At 37.1% G+C, this 12,301-nt stretch overlaps 1 pseudogene; it reads left to right on the top strand.

Annotated features, from left to right (window-relative positions):
- The first annotated feature begins 2,918 nt into the window (after positions 1–2,918).
- LOC135154729 (uncharacterized) lies at positions 2,919–11,615 on the top strand (annotated as a pseudogene).
- The last annotated feature ends 686 nt before the right edge of the window (positions 11,616–12,301 follow it).

Raw genomic sequence — 12,301 nt, 5'->3', positions numbered from 1 at the left:
GATTATTTTGTTCCCTCGAAATTTGACAAACATAAGAAAATGCAAAAAAAAAAGATTAACTAAAAAAATGAAGGTCATTTGATTCCGAGAAATTTTATTAGCAAAAAAGGTAGGGAGAGCGGGGTCAATCCGCACCCCAGGGGCAAGTCCACCCCGGCACATGATTTTCCCCCAAGTTTGCTGTGATTGGTGTTTTGTTGATGATGTAATGTCAACCTACCCAAAGGTAGCAAGTTCATGTGCTCGGAATTCCAGAAATCTACGACAATTGTCTATTTCGAGGCCATTTTGGAAAAAAAAAATCAGGTTCGCCCTGCAGCGAAATTTTTTCTTAACGCCCACTTTTTGTCAAAACCGCATGCATGTCCTCGCAGAAAATTGAAAATTAAGATATTAGGTAAATATTACCTAGAGTACATCATAAAGCACGACCTTCCTGCCTTCAAAGAAATGACGATTCAAGAGCGTGAAAAATGGGGCGGACTCGCCCCGCTCCAGTCCCCTATCACCAGGGGCAGATCCAGGATTTTCCAAAAAAGGGGGCACATTTTTCCGATGAAAAGTTTGACAAGAAAAAAAAGTCTTCACTTTCAAAGGGGGGGGGGGCATACTTCTGTATAACGACATTTTTACATTACAAATTTTAATTGTCAAATAATATGCAAGGGTGGGTGCGGACAGGATTTGAACCCCCCACCCCCCTCGGGTCCGCCAGGGCCTATCACTACCAAAAAAAAATTAAGATCATTTTGGTCCCGAGAAATTTGACAAGCACACAAAAAGGGATTTTATACCGAGTGTAGAACATTTTTTCTCCATTTTGTCCCAGTACCGGCCAAAATTTCTGATCAGGGAGTGCTGCAACTTAATACACACAGCACCCCACAGAACCCCCGCCCCCTTCGGGGGCGGCGGAGCGAACTTGAAAGTGGGGGAGGCACAGGAAACAAGGGCACATTTTTTTCGAAAGGGCACTATCTTAAAACAAAGAAAGCAATTGATTTATTTACAGTGCATGTAATGAGCTAAAATTTGAGGCGGATAGACATGCCTTATCACGTCACAAGAAGTTGTGAAGGGAGTGAGCGAGCAACATTTTTGACAATTTTATAAAGGAAATCCAATTTTTCTGATAGATTTTGACATAATATTCAGAAAAAATATACATTTCACCCATCCCTCTTTCTTTTCATTTCCTATATATTTTTTTTATCGATCATGATTTTTATTTTTTATTTATTTATTTTTTTTTTTTTGGGGGGGGAAGGAGAAGAGCCCCCAAGCCCCCTCATGTGTACGCTACTGTTTATCTACCCCAATCACATGACGGGTCGTGTGGTCCAGTGGTTAGAGCATTGGACTCATAATCGCAAGGTTGTGAGTTCGAATCCCGACTCTGCCATTGTCTCCACTATGATAAAAAGGCCCGAGAGTGATATATCGTCTAGAACGTCAGCCACTATGACTGATTAACCTAAACGAAAAAAATTTTCATATAGGTAATTGGTATATATACCAGCTTGGCGTTTACCAGCAAAGTGCTGTCATGCCGAGTTCCTACGGGAGTTACCACAAACAGATACAGAAACAGATACATGACTAATTAAACTTTACGCACATAGAATTATTACAATTTTTTCCTTCATTTTTTTTTGTTATAAAGGGGAACACGTTTGTAACACATAAGACAGGCCCTTCTCAGGTAAAAGGGGTACAGAACACTTCGTGAGGGGCATAAGCAGGGGCATGAAAGGCGCCTGTTAGAAGCCAAATAGGGCACTTGCTAACGGCGTAAAGCGGGGCCTTCTCAGGAACAGGGGGACATTTCAAAGTCTGAGGGGGCATTTCTCTTGTGTATAAAAAGGGCACTTTTCGACCAGTACTTCAAAAGTGGAGGGGACACTGTGCCCCCAGCCCCCGCGTAGCCGATCGCCGCCCCTGCACCCCTTATACATAAAAGCCTCCTGCTGGCTACAGGCCCGGAAAAATAATGATATATCTAGACTGATGAGGGTTACAGCGCTCCTGAATATAGTTTGCTGATATTCTTCAGTGTGTTTGTTTCGCATGTTATCCACCTCTAATGATGTAAGCTTGTTGTTGGTGCTGGTGTTGATTTTTTTTTTTTTTTAGGGGGGGGGGGTGGTGGGGTCTAACATGATTAGAATAGTATTTCGTCATAAAAAAATGAATTTAAAAAATAAAAAGAAGATTTTTTAAATCTTATATTATGTAGAGTGTGTGGCAAAAAGAGACACTCATAATTTAATTATAATTGCCAAATGGTAAAGAACAAGGAATGCAATGATATATGCTTATATGGAATCAGCATTAATTTCTAGAAGAAGGCCTACATTCGCTGCTGAATGATATTTAAGCTAAACAACAACAACAACAACATCTGTGATACACTTCTGAATCAAATACACACACAACAAACAAGGCCAAGGACAACGTAAAATAGACCGGGGCTCCGTAACACAAAGATTAGATCAATCGCTAAATGAACTGACCAATCAATATCAATGTTACACGCGCATTAGGTTTAAAATACTGACCAGGGACTAATCAGTGCGGTTCTTTCATATTTGCAATCCATCGCAAATCTGTGTGTTACGGAGCCCAGTGATACTATAGGTCAATAGATCCTTTGTTTCGGCCGGATTATAATACCGGTATCGATTGCAAGATTTGTTAGTCTACAATCATAAACCTTTTAACGCATTTTAATACAGATGTAGGACTCTAAAGTAATTAAAATCGATTTATTGATATGTTGTCACTACCTCTTTTAAAATTTTTGACAATAAAAATAGTTTGAAACAAGTTCGGAACTTTGGAGTAATTTCTTTATGAAAATAAGGTGTAAAAAGACTACTTGGGTCTGTGTTTACAGACTAGAGCCGCGCCGGCGGGTATTTTGAAAATCAGCTGGATCGCACATACACGCACAATTCTGAGACTGAGGGATATACATGGACATGGTAAGTTATCGATTATTGTTTTGTTTGTCAATATCAATCATGATTAGATCTAGAATTACATAATTTCCCAATGTATACGATAAGCCTATATATATGGTCGTTCTTTGTCACAACTTTAACTCTTTTGAGTTACGCTGTCTGATCAAAATATGAGTACTGAAGTGATGAACGCGTCAGCTCAGTCAGAGTCAGACGAGCACATAGGCCTACTGTATTAGTATTACTACAGCTCTCGGGGCTCGGCTCGCCTTTGCCTTTGGCTTTGCCTTTGGCCTTTTGCCGTGCCTGCGTGTCCCCGGTGGCGGTGCATGCCTAGCCTTAATCTTAGTACTCTTTAGACAGAAACTTTGGCAGCCGTCTGTTTCAAGTTTTTTTTTTAAATAGGCCTATATTTTTTTTATTTCTGGTGTGGTGAGCATGGTGAGTGGAGCAAACATAGTTAGTGAAATGACCAGAGACCGAAGCTCTGCCTCTGGCTCTGGTCTAGACAGCTGGCAGCCGTCTGTTTCGAGGAGTTTTTTAACATTTTTTTTTTTTTTTCTCCTCATACACAGACGGCTCGCTAGCGTGCAGCCACCATTAGGGGACTTGCAATGCAAAATCCCCCCGTCGGGGCTCTTCAATTTTTGTCTTTAATGAATAAAAATTTTGAAAATTAACGCGACCAAAATGCAAATTAATATTCCCTCTTGGCATTAATTGCTAAAAAACGGAGAAAAATCAAGTTAAAAGGAACAAAAACAGTGACTTACCTCGGCTGTCGCGCAAATTCACTTCCCCGTTTTATCCGATCTTAAGTACATAAACATATGGCCATTGAGTCCCCTGTACAGATCGCGCTAGAACTTCGGTCTCTGTATTTGGTGAGTGAAGCCAACGGAGTTCAGCTGAACAACCAACATAACAGAGACCGAAGCTTTTGGTCTACCTCTGGTCTTGCCCCGGGGACCTCGACACGTCTTAAGACAGTACGTGTTCGGGCTGCCGCAGTAACCTCTGGTCTAACTTAGCTGCCCTTAGCTGGACAGCTGGCACAAAGTGGCAGCCGTCTGTTTCGAGAAGTTTGTTAAAATGTTAACATTTTATTTTTTTTTAAATTTTATTTCTCATCGTTTAATCTGACTGTATTCGGGGAGTGGAGCCAACGAAGTTCAACAGACAGTCTACACTAACGTTAGTAGGATGGGGGGGGGGGGTGGTCGGGTGTCCAGACACTTTAAAGTCTTTATATTCTAAGCATTCTTTTTTATCTTTGGAATACGTGTAGGCAAGGCTCAACACCAACTTTTTTTCTTGGTGGCCCGATCGGTACACCAAAATCATTAATTTCATATTTTTGATGGCCCGCAAAGCAAATTTAGTGGCCCTAAAAGTAATAGAAAACATTACAAATCATCCAAATTCTGGTAGCCAAACCGGGCCACCAAGTGTTGGCTTTTACAGAATTTTGGTGGCCCGACTCTCATTTTTGGTTGCCCTGGGCCACCGGGCCACTGCTAATGTCGAGCCCCGGTGTAGGGGAAGGCGGGGTAAGTTGTGACAATTTTTACATTTTGCATGTTACTAAATGAAACGACCAATAGTATTGTAGAAATAAGTACCTTGCCTTTAAATTTGATTCTTGGGAAATATTTTTTGCCTATGAGGCTATAGTATATGTAACTTTTTACCCCCAACACTTAAAGTCAATGTAACCTTTGAAAAAATATGATGTCAAATGGCTCAACTTGCCCCATATGTGGGGTAAGTTGTGCCCCCTTCTGGGGTTAGTTGAGCCACGAAAACTATAGGCTATACAAACTCAATGCGAGAAGAACCAGCATGTCATTTTTTTTTTCATTCAAAGTCTTTACACTTGTTAATTCGCTGTAAATACTAACATCCTCTATAAGTAAAAGAACTGTCATGTGAATTTGCTCCTTTCTGCCTGCATATCAATGGCTTTTTAAGGTTTGTTGTTTTTCTCATACACAAATAGCATAAGAATTACCATGGCTCATTTTGTGGCCCAATGTTGGTTGGTTCAACTTACCCCATTCCGAACTTCATGCAATATTTTCACATTCACACATTTTTTATGCATCCATCTTGTAATGACCATGACAAGAATGAGAATCTATACCTTGACTAACGGTATTATTCTTATTTCTTTATTATATTTGAAGACTTGTGTGTGTAAAAAGCAATGATCTATTTCAAATCCTTTTTTACTTTTTTGGCTGAAATTTGCATTTTTTCCTCTAAAAGGACTTTTTGTTTCAAATGTTTCAAAACAATGTGGTGGGGTTAAGGGTAATGTAATGCCTTGGGTCATCAATACATGACACCACCATAATGTCTGACTGATTCATTATTAGCCTGGTGGTGGTGGCTCAACTTACCCCACCTTCCCCTACACTAAAAATGTGAATTCAATACTAGTAGTAATCATCTCCTATTTTGTTCTCTATAATATTTCCTAACATTTTGTACTTATAAATTGATGAAACTTCGCTTGTAAATTTTTCCAAATGTCTTTCTAAAAGTGATCGTCCGGACACACAATTACTGGGTATACTGTAGTTAGTACAGGACAGGTATAACTTTTAGATCTATTCTAGAGAGAGTCTAGTCACGACTAGATCTAGATCTAACTTAACATTAGAAGTCTTAGCCTAGACTAGGCTATAGTATAGCCAAGGAGTAACCCAGGGAGCTCCCTGGGTTAAGCCAAGGACTGATGAGTTGAGATGTCAACAGACATCGCACAACCTTTCCTGGTATGAGGGTGGGGGCCTAACTGAAGCCAAGGCTATGCATGCGTACTGTAGCTCACTCACACGTATTGCGAAGTTAGTATTAGTATACCAACCTCAGAAATTTTTTTTGGGGGGAATATTTTTCCCCGACCGGCCACTCGAAGATGATTTTGTGTTTGTTTCTTTGAAGGGGGTAGTCATATAAGTCACTTCTTAGCTTTATTCTTTAAATCAACATAAATATGATATTATAATCCTTATTTTATAATACGTGCGCGATTATGTAATTGACGGCAGAGATCATAGGGGAGGTGGGGGGGCTGAACCACCTAGTCCTCCTAAAAGTTGGAATAGCCTAGTCTATTTAGGGTTGAAGAAATGCCACTGTGATGTTAATGGACATTTATTAACTGTAACTGTAGAATTGTCAAGTAGGCCTACTCTGAAATTGCCCTTTTAGTGTAGAATGAATTGACATTAATATTGAAGTTTGGAGTATACTTTGCTTCCCATTTGGTCTCACTCTCTTCCTGCATGGTCTAATCCTTATTTATCTGTAGGAAGTTAGCTACTAACAATTTGGTCAAATTTTCATCTATTCAATCTACCATTTTTTGTGATTTTCAGCAAGGCTTTCTGCAACTGATATCACAACTAAGACTTTATTAGATGAACAGTCTATGAAGTTATGAACCAAAGTATCATTTGAAAAAGTGCAAAGTGATGAGTAGACAAAGAAAATTGAACATATGGGCATCAGACTAAATGACTAGCTATGGTTGGACTAAACAAACAGTGATTACACAAAAATGATAGTGTATCAAATGGCTTTGGCCATAGTGGAGTATAGCAATCTGAGAATGAGCCCATTTGCTAGGAGACCAGTTTGACAAAGTGTGCATTTGGATTGTGGATGTAAGTTTGATTTTATCCTGATGATATTTTTGCTGGTTTCTTGTGGTCTATTTACTTTGGTTATTTAGATAATATTTGTCATTCATGTCTTTCTGTTTATAGATCAAGGTTGGATTCCTTATGGTTGGTCACACTCACGAGGATATTGATCAACTTTTCTCACGCATATCAAGTCATCTAAAGAAAAAGAACATCACTACTCTCCCCAAACTTTTCCAATCCATCCCAGCTTCTTTCCAACGAGCAGACTGCATCACAACATCAGAGCACATCAGTCATATCTTCGATGTACGTCAATGGCTTCTTCAGTATCAACATACCATGCAGTATGCCAGTATCACAGTAAACCGAACATTTTTACATTTACAATGGACAAAGAAGATAAGGCCACCCTGCAAACCAAAGACTGGTCAACCAACCCATACTTGAGAGAAACCACTGGCAGTCCTCACATCCTGAAATTGCATCCAGATGCGCAACCCATACTTGTTGAGAAATCATTTGTAGATCTATATCAGCCATCTCTCTGTCAAACTACAACCCTATCTGGAACCAGAAGATATTGAAGCATGGAAATTTTTGTGTGAGCTACTCATACTTGAAGAAGATGACAGTGGAGGTATGTATTATAACTATTTTCCCTTTATTTGATTATGCTTCAATTTATTTAAGCAACTATGAAAGGATAGAACTGGGCTAAGGAAAACAAATATTTTGAACTCAAATGAATAGAATCATTCTTAGATAAGAAAAAGTTGCACTCAATGAGCTGGTACAGGATCAATCAAAACCATCACTTAAACCTACATATAGATGTAACCCAACCCCCTCAGATCTCAACCACTGACCATGCTGTTGCAACAATAAAAAAAACGTTCATGATGCATATCATGTAACCTTCTAGATTTGATTCTTAAATGTATTATAACTTTTCAAATCTATCTTAATCATGCTATTAATTTGTTAGATCAGAATTTGGCTATTTATCTGAAAATAAGGATCCAAGATTACTACATTTTGCTTTTTTTTTTAGGATTCTTATTAAGATTCTATGTATCAAATATATTGGAATTACATGTAAAGTTAAAAAAATAATCTGAACTTTTATCTCTTATTTTTAATCTTATTTTAATTCTTTTGTATCACTTGTTAAATAATTAACACCAATCAATTGTTTTTAATCACTAATAGCAAAAATAATGATCCATAAATTCATGAATTTTTGCTACATACAGATTTAATTTATAAATTCATAAACTCACATTTATGAGCAATTTTGTCTTGAAAGAAAAAAATAACGAAATGCCACTGCACCTATTTTTTGCATTACAGATTTATCGTGAAAAATATTGAATGGGGGGGGGGTGAATAGCACCCTTTGCTATGTATGTTTATAGGATATCAATGTGTGATGTCATCATTTTTCATATTTTGTGTTTTACCATTTTTGATACCATATTTCAGTTGAGCATGATGAAAGACCTCTACAACCAAAATTTTGTGGACCGTATCAGTCCATTGGGGCTTAAGATATGACCTCGTGAATACATTAATTAGCCCCATTGAAGTCAAATTATTTCTGGAGGTATTTCATCATGCGCTTTTGAAATATGGTATAAAAAATTCTGAAATGTGAAAAAAGTCTTTTGTGACGTTATCACTTTGGTACTCGATATATGAGAGTTAAATGTTTCTGATAAAGATAAATTGTTAGAATTTGTAGAACAACCACAAATATCTTGTTCTCTTTTAACCAAAAATATGTAACTGCTTGAGGGTCATCTTCAAATTTCACCTAACCCTAAGTTACCTGGGCTATTTTGTGAGCTTACATTCCTGTTGGGGGGAGGGGGGGGGGTATTACAGCCACCCCCTGAAGATCTTGGCCTTAGAACCTGCAAGCTAGGTGTATAGCCCTGGGAATGTTTTTTTTTTACTGGGGGTGCTGATGTAAATTTGACAAGCAAAAAAAAAAGGGTTTCACTTCAAAATTAAGGTTTATACTTAGTTCCCGAAAAATTTCACAAGCAAAAGAAAAAATGAAAGGGTTTCATTGCGGTTCCATTTCTCCATTTTTTAACACCTACCAGAATTCTAGGGGGTGCTTCCTATGGAGAATAATACAAGCTGCTCCAGGGAAAAATCTAGTGGGTGCTTCAGCACCCACAGCGCATCTCCTTTTCTGGGGCCAAGTCACTGCAAAATTTTGAAGGCAAACTCATACATTTTGCTCAATTTGATTTAATTAGGGCTCTAAAAAGCTAATTTTGTTGAATATTCTTTATAGTATTCCTACAATAGTAACTGAAAAAAAAATCCAGAAACAACAATTTATCATTTTTTTTTTTTTTTACATTTTGTGAAAATTGCACTTAAAAGCCCCTCCCCCGTTGAGTTATGGTTTGTGTACAGTTTGTGTTTTGGGAGTGACCTTGATCTGATAAAATTTAGGAGTCATGGCTAAAGGTCGTTGGCAGGTCACATGAGTTTTATTTGACAAATTTTCAAATTATTGGTGTACTTATTATCAGAATTTACAATGAAAACTAACTGGAAAATCCATTTAGGTTTCAAATGAATTTGAATGTTATCTTTTTTTGTTAAAGGAATTAATATTATAATTTGCGCAACTTTACAAATTATCATTTTTGCTACAGAAAATGATGTGACATTTAGATGGCCAATCTGTGATCTGTTGTTGGCGTAGAAATCGAATACAGGATACATCAGAGAAGAAGTTTCTCCAAATACAAGACAAGATGAACCCTTCAGACAGGTAAGTCATGTATGCTGTGTTTTGTTTAAAAATTTTCTTTGTGTTTCCACTTTTTGTTTTTTTTTCAAAGGAAATAATTGGTAATGCTACAGTATAACAACCATAGGAACATGAAATTAATTGATGTCAACAATTAAAAGTGAAAGTGATACATTAATGATATTGGCTATAAAGACAATATGCATTTGATTTATACTTTCATCTTTTTTCAGCAATGAGACTTGAAGGAAAATGTCACCCACAAAAAATCGGCTCAAACTAGATTTATTGTGAGGGTCCTCTGAGGCCCTAGTACAACCGATAATGTCGCAGCAACACATGACACAACAGTGCATAATGTTGCAGGAATTAACATGCGATGATCATCCAAAGCATAAAACACAGTCAACGCATATCATCATAGAACTGCTAACGGAAAAGTCACAGCGTTATTTTCTTCAGGACTCAATACAGATATCATATGTTTTTACCGAGTAATTTTTTTCAAGCTCTGTCATCTGAACGTTTAAAAAAAATGTTTGGTGGGGTATGTGAGAATGCAGGGGAGTGGCAGGCAGAATCAAATCCACTATCACTTTTTAAAAATGTTCATACAATATTCATGACATCTTAATAAAGAAATGTTATTTTGTATTGTTAATTGGAATGTACCAGAAGATTAAACATTTAAAAGCGATTTATTTTTGCATGCTTCGCAAAATTACAGAAATTTTTTCTTCATGTTTTCCCGATCAGCTGATAAAACTAATTTTTGTTGGTGGTTTAGCCTATAGAGGGAGCATTTCCAACTAAAGACTGAAGTTTTAAGTCAATTTGATTAAATTTCTTCTTACAAACAAAATTAGGTATCTCACATGGCCTAAATAAAATGAGCGCAAAGTGTGAGCTCTAGTTTTTGCATATTTTATGTATTAAGACCAAAAAAAGGTAATATTCATTTTGGCGGCATATATAATAGATTGCAAGAGTGAATCTCGTGCTGAATTTTTGATGCATTGGTAGTACATTCCTAGTAACTAACAATACAAAATTTTTTTTTTTTTTATTGAAATGTCATAAAAAACAATGAAATGCAATTAAATTTGTATTTAAAATTGTCTTTAAAAGACCATGGGAAGGTGCTGTTTCTCAACTACTAGTAGATGACATTCACCACTTGCAAAATAAGTTAATTACATGTTGAACAATATGCTCAGATGTCGGTATGTGGATACTTGCATTTCACTACTCCACACATTAAAAAATTTTAAGGCCAACCCATCTTCCTGATAGATAATGTAATACTGCCACACCAAACATGCTTATAACATTTAGATGACGAGGGAAAACATATTTTTGATGTCTTATCTTTGTTTTTAACTCAAGTGCTGAAACAAATGCCGCTTTTGCATTATGCGTTCAACCTTGCAACGTTATGCATAAGTTCAAGCTACATGTACCATAGTATATGTCCCCTTTGACATTATGCATTGGGTGATCATTGCATAATGTCATTTCCCTGTGACATTATGCGTTGGTGTGACATGTGTCCCTGTTAAATTTTTGACTGTTATGTAACAGGCCCTCCCCACTTTCCTTAGTGCAGTTAGGTTTAATTATTAATGAATTATTTTCTGCAATAATCCACAAAGAAGTTTTGTTGAAGGATTGTCAGATCTATCCCATTTTACTCTCAAACTAAGAAACTATTTTTAGTAGTTTGGTTTATATTTATATATCTAAAGCTCAAATACCATTTCAACATTAAGAGTTTTATTTGTATTTTATCAAACAAATAGGTTCACATTGGACCCAAAGGCAAGATAGATCGAAGGGTAGATGTACAAGAGGGAGACATGGTAGCAACATATCTTCAAGAATACTCTACCCATTGGCCTCAAGTTGGAAGAGTATGCAAAGTACAATGTGAAACTATAGATGTTGAATGGTACACAGGCACAATGACATCCAAGTGGAAGGAAGTCAAACTTGCTATTCCAGGACAGCGGGGCAGAAAAAAGCTCTGGATAGATACCATTCCATCAAATTCTGTCATTCTACCACCATTCAAGCTAACTCCTGGAGAGAAACTTCCTCAGATGATCGCAAATGCTCTAAGAGAGAAACATGAAGATTATTTTGAATGAGTCCAGCATACACACAATGGATATCAAGCTTTATGAAATAACATCCACCTGCTAGAAATACTGGGGTTCCATTCGAAACTGGGTTAAGAGTAGTCCTGTATCTACATGTATATAATCAAATAGAATTGTCAGACTTTAGAATGGCACAACCACACTGTATCTGGAATGAGTATTAATGGTAAAAGTAGTCTGTAAATCTCAGCTTCCAACTAATTTTTATGAGGGGGGGGGGGGGGTAATGAAAGTTTAGATTTGTCATATGTCAGAGATTCCAGGATCTGACATGAACATTGCCTCATGTGATCATTGAATCTCAGACAGTCCATGATGGGTGGGTGCTTTGAATGATTCATTTTTCACTCTAATAATCTTGAGGACAGACCGTCAATTCAGTTGGATGGTTTTTTTTACCAATTTTGGATATTGCTTGCTAGTCCTTGACATATGCTATAATCAAGACATACTTTTGTCGACATAGGCATAGTACACTATGAGTTGGGCTTCACATCCCCCAATCAGTTGGTTTATCCAGACTAATGTGCTTCATTTATGTGACGATTCTAAAATCATGAAAAGTTTATATGGATATTAAAGTCACAGATCATTTAGATGAGACCATATAGTACACATAGCTTATTTTACTCGTACATAATCTATCTGTCCTACAAGACTGGTTTGCCAGTGCTATAACAAAAAAATTAACCCAACTCAGGATTGTAATTTACATGTTTTTCAGGTTTCTAGAAATTACAGCGATCCTGA

This window comes from Lytechinus pictus, chromosome 7 (assembly GCF_037042905.1).
Source record: "Lytechinus pictus isolate F3 Inbred chromosome 7, Lp3.0, whole genome shotgun sequence".
NCBI lineage: Eukaryota > Metazoa > Echinodermata > Echinoidea > Temnopleuroida > Toxopneustidae > Lytechinus > Lytechinus pictus.
This window is presented reverse-complemented; position numbering and strand designations above follow the sequence as displayed.